Raw genomic sequence first — 6,884 nt, 5'->3', positions numbered from 1 at the left:
GGGGGGTGATTTCTTGCTTTCTGTCTCTCTGTCTCTCTCTCTCTGTCTGGCGAGTGCACGCGCCCTATAGCAAAAACGTCTAAAAAAAAAAAAAAGAGCCACCCCGGGGAGTGAGGGCATGGGGAGGGCCGGGGTTTGCACGAAGCGTCACCCGCAGGCCTGGCCCCAAGTCCCGAGTCCCTCACCTGCACCAGATGAGCCCAGGTGCAGGATCCCAGGCTCGGGGGAGCCAGTCGGCGCGGTCCCTAAGCAGTGAGCTCTGCCCTCCCAGGCCCTCTACCTACTGGGGACCCTCCTTGACCCCACAAGACCCCTCTGCTCGGGTCTTGGACCCTGCGGCTCCTGAGGCTGAAGTCGCCCCTCCCTCTCTCTTTCCAGCCAACCTCAGACTCGAGACTCGCTCCGTCCTCACCGCCCTCAGCCTGCCCCAGGCCACGTCATCTCCACCATCGTGGGCCTGGTCATTGCCGCGATGCCTGCTCCAGGCGCTGTGCTGGCAGCTCAGGGAGTTGCTCAACAACACCCTCAGCGATGTCGCATTCTGTCCCCGTAAACGCATTTAGGTCGAAACTATCTGAAGTCGAAAATGCCTTTAATATGTGGGGTCTTCCAAAGTTCATGTGCATGGAAACCTAAGCACAACTTCGCATTTTCCTCTTGCAGCAAAATAAACTCCCCTTTAACCTCACTTTGCATGAGCCTCCTGAAGTCCCCTCAATGCTCGAACCCCAGCGCTGTGGGCTGACAGCCGGGCCACCGCCCAGACGGCTCCCTAGTGACCACGGGGGTGCGAGCCCTGGGAGTGCCCCCCCCACATGCACGCTGCTTCCTCGGCCGAGTCACGGTGGGCAGCACCCTTGGACACCAGGGAGCAGGCCCTTCCGAACCTCCCTGCCCCGAAGCCCTGGGGAGGCCTGGAAGGGCGGCGTGAGACCCCATCTGTTCTCCCACCCTGTCCTCCCTGCACGCCACAGTGGAGCAGGGGCTCTGCTGGAATGCCGTGGCCTGGGCTCTCTCCCGCCTGGCTCCAGGAGGCTCTTTCCCCCGGGCTCCCTGCGGGCCCCCTCTCTGCCCAGTTGGGGGCTCAGAGGCTGCAGCCAGCCCAGGCTTGGAGGAAGGCTTGTCTCCTGGCCCCCGTCAGTGCCCTCTCCTCATGGTCTCCCAGTGTTCCCACATGTGGCCTCCCGGATCATGTACCCCGTCACAGCCAAGCCCTCGGCCAGATGCCCCTGCTGTTTTATTTTGGACTTGTTCTTGTCAATAATGCCCTATTAAAAGTCGAAAAATACATTTTCCTCCTGCCGATCTTTTTCCTTTTCATTTAGCAAACATTGATTTTTCCCCCTCTTGCAGATGGAATAGAAATGAAATCACACGTCTCTTTGGGGTGATTTAGTTGTCAGGGCCGAGGGCAGTGGGCAGACGAGGGGCTTCTGTGTCACCTCGCCCATGGTCCCCTTGTGACCTCAGACAGTCGCTTAGCTATTCTCCTCTGCTGTGTTTATTCCCCTTGGCGCCCAGGCCTGGGAGAGCCTCAGGCACTATTGACCAGCCAGGGGGCCTCCTGGAGAGGTTCTGATAAAAGCTTCTGTGAAAAAGCCATGTTCAGGCTGTGCCCACACCAAGCCTCAGGAAGCAGCGATTATCCAGTGAACCTGATTAGTGTAGACAGCACGGCTGCATCCACTCTGCACACCCCCATCCTGTCCATCTCCCCAGCTTGAACCACTGCGTGGGGACAGAGTGCATTAGAACAAGTCCCTGGGCTTCCAACACACCTGGCTATACCTCTCTGGCTCCCGATCTCCCCGTATGGCTTTGGGGACATAAAACTTCCCTCCCACGCTGGTGGCAGAGATTCCTGGGCTAATTTCAGTGAGATCCTCTGAGAATACCAGGGGAGCAGGTGCTTAAAAGGCGAGCGTTCGGGAAGGCGTGGTGTAGACCAACTTACAAACAGGGCCGAGGCCTCTGTCAGGGTCAGCGTGGGCAAGCCACTTTGGGACTCAGTTTCTTCATCGGTTTCATAGGGATTCTCACAGCACTGGCCTCAGAGAGCATGAGCCTGGAGTTGGTGCTCCACGATGAGGGTGGCTGCTGTCATGGTGGTGATGACATTGCTAATGGTGATGAAGATGATAATGGTGATGGTGATGGTAAGGAAATGATGGTAACGAGGATGGCAAAAGTGGTGATGTTGATGGTCATGATAGTAATGGTGGTGATGTTGGTAGAGATGGTGGTGATGATGATAGTGATGGTGAGGATGATGGTGATGGTAACAATGTTGTTGATGTTGATAATGGTAAGGAAAAGATGACGGTGATAGTGGTGGTAATTATGATGGTGAAGATGGTGGTGCTGATGGCAGTGATGGTGATGATGATGTTGATGGTGGTGAGATGGTGGAGATGATGCTGATGGTGGTGATGTTGTTGATGTTGATGCTGGTGATGATGATGGTGGAGATGATGATGGTGGAGACGATGATGGTGGAGATGATGTTGTTGATGTTGGTGGTGATGAAGATGGTGGAGATGATGATGTCGATGGTAGTGATGATGTTGTTAATGTTGATGGTGGTGATGGTGGTGAAGATGATGATGTTGATGGTAGTGTTGATGTTGTTGATGTTGATGGTGGTGATGAAGATGGTGGAGATGATGATGTTGATGGTAGTGATGATATTGTTGATGTTGATGGTGGTGATGATGGTGAAGATGATGACGTTGATGGTAGTGATGATGTTGATGTTGATGGTGGTGATGAAGATGGTGGAGATGATGATGTTGATGGTAGTGATGATATTGTTGATGTTGATGGTGGTGACAAAGATGGTGGAGATGATGATGTTGATGGTAGTGATGTTGTTGGTGTTGATGGTGGTGATGATGGTGAAGATGATGATGTGGATGGTAGTGATGATGTTGATGTTGATGATGTTGTTGATGTTGATGGTGGTGATGAAGATGGTGGAGATGATGATGTTGATGGTAGTGATGATGTTATTGATGTTGATGGTGATGATGATGGTGGAAATGATGATGTTGATGGTAGTGATGATGTTGATGTTGACGGTGGTGATGATGATGATGGTGGAGATGATGATGTTGATGGTGGTGATGGTGGTGGTGATGACAGTATTGACCTTAGTCTGCTTTCTGCAGCTCTAACAGAACACCACAGACTAGCTAATTCATAAAAAACAGAAGTTTATTTGGCTCACAGTTCTGGAGGCTGAGAAGTCCCAGAGCATGGTGCTGGAATCTGCTTATCCCCTGGTGGAAGGTGGAAGGCAGAGGTGAGTGCGTGAGACAGAAAGAAAAGTGGGCTGAACTCGCTTTTATTTATCTTTTTTTAATTATGAACCCCCGTCTCTAATAACAGAGTGATTTATTCAGGAGGGCAGAACCCTGGTGACTTAATGCCATCGCAATGGCAATTAGATCTCAACCTGAGTTGAGGAAGGTAGAAGCATACAAACCACAGCAGACAGTGACAATGTTGCTGCCACTGCTGGAGGTGATGACGACGGTGAGACATTGCCATTGGTGATAACACACTTTCCTCTTGTGGGGACCGCATAATCAGTCAGAACGTGGCTTTCCAGAGAGCTCTTCCAAAGCCCTTCCCACCCTCTGCTACTGAGATGGGTCTACTCCCTGTCCCTTGGGTCTGGGCTGGCTCTGAAGCTTGCGCAGTTGCTAGAACGTGGGGCAACGGTGTCACATGACGTCCAATGCTGGGACAGAAGGACTTTGCAGTCCCCTTCTGTGCCCTTTGGGACATCCCAGACTCCCCACCCATGACATGCAAGAACGAGCAAACTGAGAACCATGCTGGGGAAGCCGAATGTGGGTGTTCTGGGTGCCGGTTCCGCTGCACCCAGCCTTCCAGCCAGGCTTATGGGGTAAACTGCCAAAGACCCTCTGGGCCAGCCTGGCTGCCACCGAATGCCGCCGGTGAGCCTGGTCCATGCTGCACGGGCAGAAGCCGTGCTTGTGGGCCCGACGGGCTCCCTGACCTGTCTGACAGTGAAAGTGAGATGGCCGCTGTGAGTGCCTCTTCTCGGGCGGCGTACATCGTAGCCTGCTGGGATGGTGGGTCCGGGTGGCTCTGGGTCTCCACCAGAGAACCATGGACTAGTGCCGTGTCTACGGGGACAGATGGCTTTACAGGGCAGGCCCAAACCCTGCTGGACGCGAATGGCTGTGAGGTCCTTTGGGAACAGGCCATCCCGCAGATGAAGAGAAGCTTCGTCACAGGGCTGTTACCGAACTGTAGAGTCACAGAGGGAGAGTTGCTTGTGCCCTCTGGAGAGAGCCAGCCTAGAGCCCTGGCAGGCACCACCGGAGCACCGTGCAGCTGGAGGGTGCAGCCCTGGAGTCCTTGCGCTGACCACACTCTGCCCTCCTAGGCGGCGCTAGTGGAAGCTCTTGCTGCCTGAGGCTGCCCTGTGGGAAGTGGGCAGGGGGCAGGGTGGGCAATGCCCTGTGCCCCCCAGAACTGGCCTGGGGGCAGGGCTTCCTCTTCCACTCGTGTCCAGGCATGAGCCCAGGGTCTCGGAGCTTCAGGAGACAGACCAGAGCCACATGCTAGGGTGACTTCGAACCCAGGTCTGTGCAGCCCCCAAGCCCTGTCCCCTGCTGCATCCTGGGGCCACGCTATGAGAATCAGAGGGGTTTTCCGTGAAAATGTAAGGGGTACCTCCTTTGAGGGGCCCCAGTTTTGATCTCCAATGGACCATGTTCATTCATCTTGGAGTGAGCTTCGAGCTGAATCCCTCCTTGAATCCCCCCTTCAGGGAATAACAGCCCCATCCAGGGCAGAGGGGAAGTCTCCGACCAGATGCACCCCATATGAGCAACTCATTGCAACTCATCTGGGGGCCCACAAAGAAGCGCAGCCAGACCTCTGACGATGTGGAGTGGGGAGCAGGGAAGCCCAGCATAGCCCGCCACGGCTGCTTCTGGGGGCATTTGGCACTACAGGCCCGGATGGTGTGGGTGCCCGATACAGAGCCAGGCCTCGGGGGGACACATAGATGCAGGGGCCTAGGACCCCAAGTGGCTATGGGTAATGCCCACGTGCCGCCCTGAGGCTGGCCAAGTTGGTGTGGAGCCCCTGCCCCTCCATCATGGTCACTGCTCACTCTTCCTGCCATGGGCACCCACCCTGTGGGCACACACACCATGGACACGGGTCACGGGCACCCATACCATGGGAATGTGCGTCGTGGGCACACATGCCATGGGCATACGTCCATACCGCAGGCGTGTGCGGCACACGTGTGGGTACACACACCTGAAGTCCTGCTGAGGCTCCTCCCTGTCTGTGGAAGCCGGGTGCCCCTTGGCCTCTCTTGCCCCCAGTCTCAGGACGCAGCAGTCAGCCGGGCCTGCCCTCCCCAGCTGCAGGAGGGAGGGCGTGGGGTAGCGAGCAGCAAGGCCAGGCCGGATCCCAGGCCCTCGGGGCAGCCTCCCTCCTGCACCTGCAGCCACATCACGGTCTCTTTTGTGTCATGGGTGCCACATGGGGTTGGGAAGTGGTCCCCACCACAGTGTGCTGCTGCTCACACTCAGCCCCAGTCTTCTGTGGCCCTGTGTCCTAGGAGTGCGTGGCCGGGCCGTGTGGAAGATGTACATTTAACTTTTGGAGCAAACGCGGGCGTCTTCTCCCTAAGCGATTGTCCTATCTCAGTATGTCCCACACCTGTGCAGGAGAGTCCTGCTGCCCCAGAGCCTCACTGCCACCAGGCAGGAGCAGCCTTTTCATTTTTTATTTTGAAGAGGTTTTTTTTTTTTTCCCTATAGGGAAAATGTGGTGGTAGGAGAGACACAGAGATGGACAGGAAGTGAGAAATCACCCCCTGGGGGCTGTGGCCATGCCTCAATCCCTTCTCCTCCATTCTCCTCTTGGGATTTTGGGATGCCCGCGCACACACTGACGTGATTTTCAAGCTGCTGGATCCACACTTGAACTGCAGTCGATCATGGGGGGTCCAGCGTCTAACCACTATGCTACCTACTGGCCCCTCGCCTTTTTGTTTTGGCCACGCGGGGAGTGCAGGGGGTACCACGAGGCAGTCTGAGTGTGGATTTCTCTGATGATCAGCAGCATTGAGCATTGTGGGCATTGGCCATCCCACATCTTTACGCGAAGGATCTTCAAATCTCTCTCCAATTTTCTAACTTGTTGCTTTTCTTACTATTAATCTTTAAAATTCTTCATGTAGTCTAGATGCAGACTCTCCATGTGGCACATCTTGCAAACATTTTTTTCTCAATATTTGCCTTTTCATTTTTTAGTGATATCTTTCACATAACAAAAGATTTTTAAAATTTCAAGGAAGTTTAATTTACCCTTTTCTAAAAAAAATTTCGTGATTTTAAAATTTTTCTCTTAGAGTTCTTTACCTGCTCAAAGGTTGCAAAGATGTTCGTCTATGTTTTCTTACTCTTTTTTTTTTTTTTCTTTTTGAGAGGTTTTTGCTATAGGGTGCTCGTGCTCACCAGAACTACAGAGACAGAGAGACAGAAAGCGAGAAATCACCCCCCAGGGGGGATGGCCATGCCGCAATCCCTTCTCCTCCATTCTCCTCTCGGGACCTTGGGCATGCACGGACACGCGCCCGGCGTGAGTTTAAGCTGCTTGGTCTGGTACTCAAACCGCGGTCTCCTACATGGGAGTCCAGCGACAAAGCCAATTGGCATAAGCCAATTGCTGGTCCCTCTCCTCTGTTTTCTTATAGAGATTTTATAACTAAGTTTGTACTTAGTTCTGATCCATGTAAACTAATTTCTGTGTTTGATGTAAGGGTGGACATTTAAGTTTTTGTATGGAGACCCAGTTGCCATAGTGCTCTTTGTTAAAAACTTTCCTTG

The 6,884-nt window shown here is 53.7% G+C and overlaps 1 long non-coding RNA gene across 1 annotated transcript in view; it reads left to right on the top strand.

Moving 5' to 3' along the window:
* The window catches only part of LOC102498326 (uncharacterized), a 38,408-nt gene extending 37,131 nt beyond the window's left edge, over positions 1–1,277 (top strand). The window contains exon 3 of the long non-coding RNA XR_003547140.1: positions 379–1,277. This is a non-coding gene — a long non-coding RNA (uncharacterized LOC102498326). The remainder of the gene's footprint in view (positions 1–378) is intronic.
* Positions 1,278–6,884: the final 5,607 nt, after the last annotated feature.

This window comes from Tupaia chinensis, unplaced genomic scaffold (assembly GCF_000334495.1).
Source record: "Tupaia chinensis unplaced genomic scaffold, TupChi_1.0 Scaffold143602_1, whole genome shotgun sequence".
Classification (NCBI taxonomy): Eukaryota; Metazoa; Chordata; class Mammalia; order Scandentia; family Tupaiidae; genus Tupaia; species Tupaia belangeri.
The sequence above is the reverse complement of the archived record's forward strand: the minus strand, read 5'-3'. Positions and strand labels throughout refer to the sequence as shown.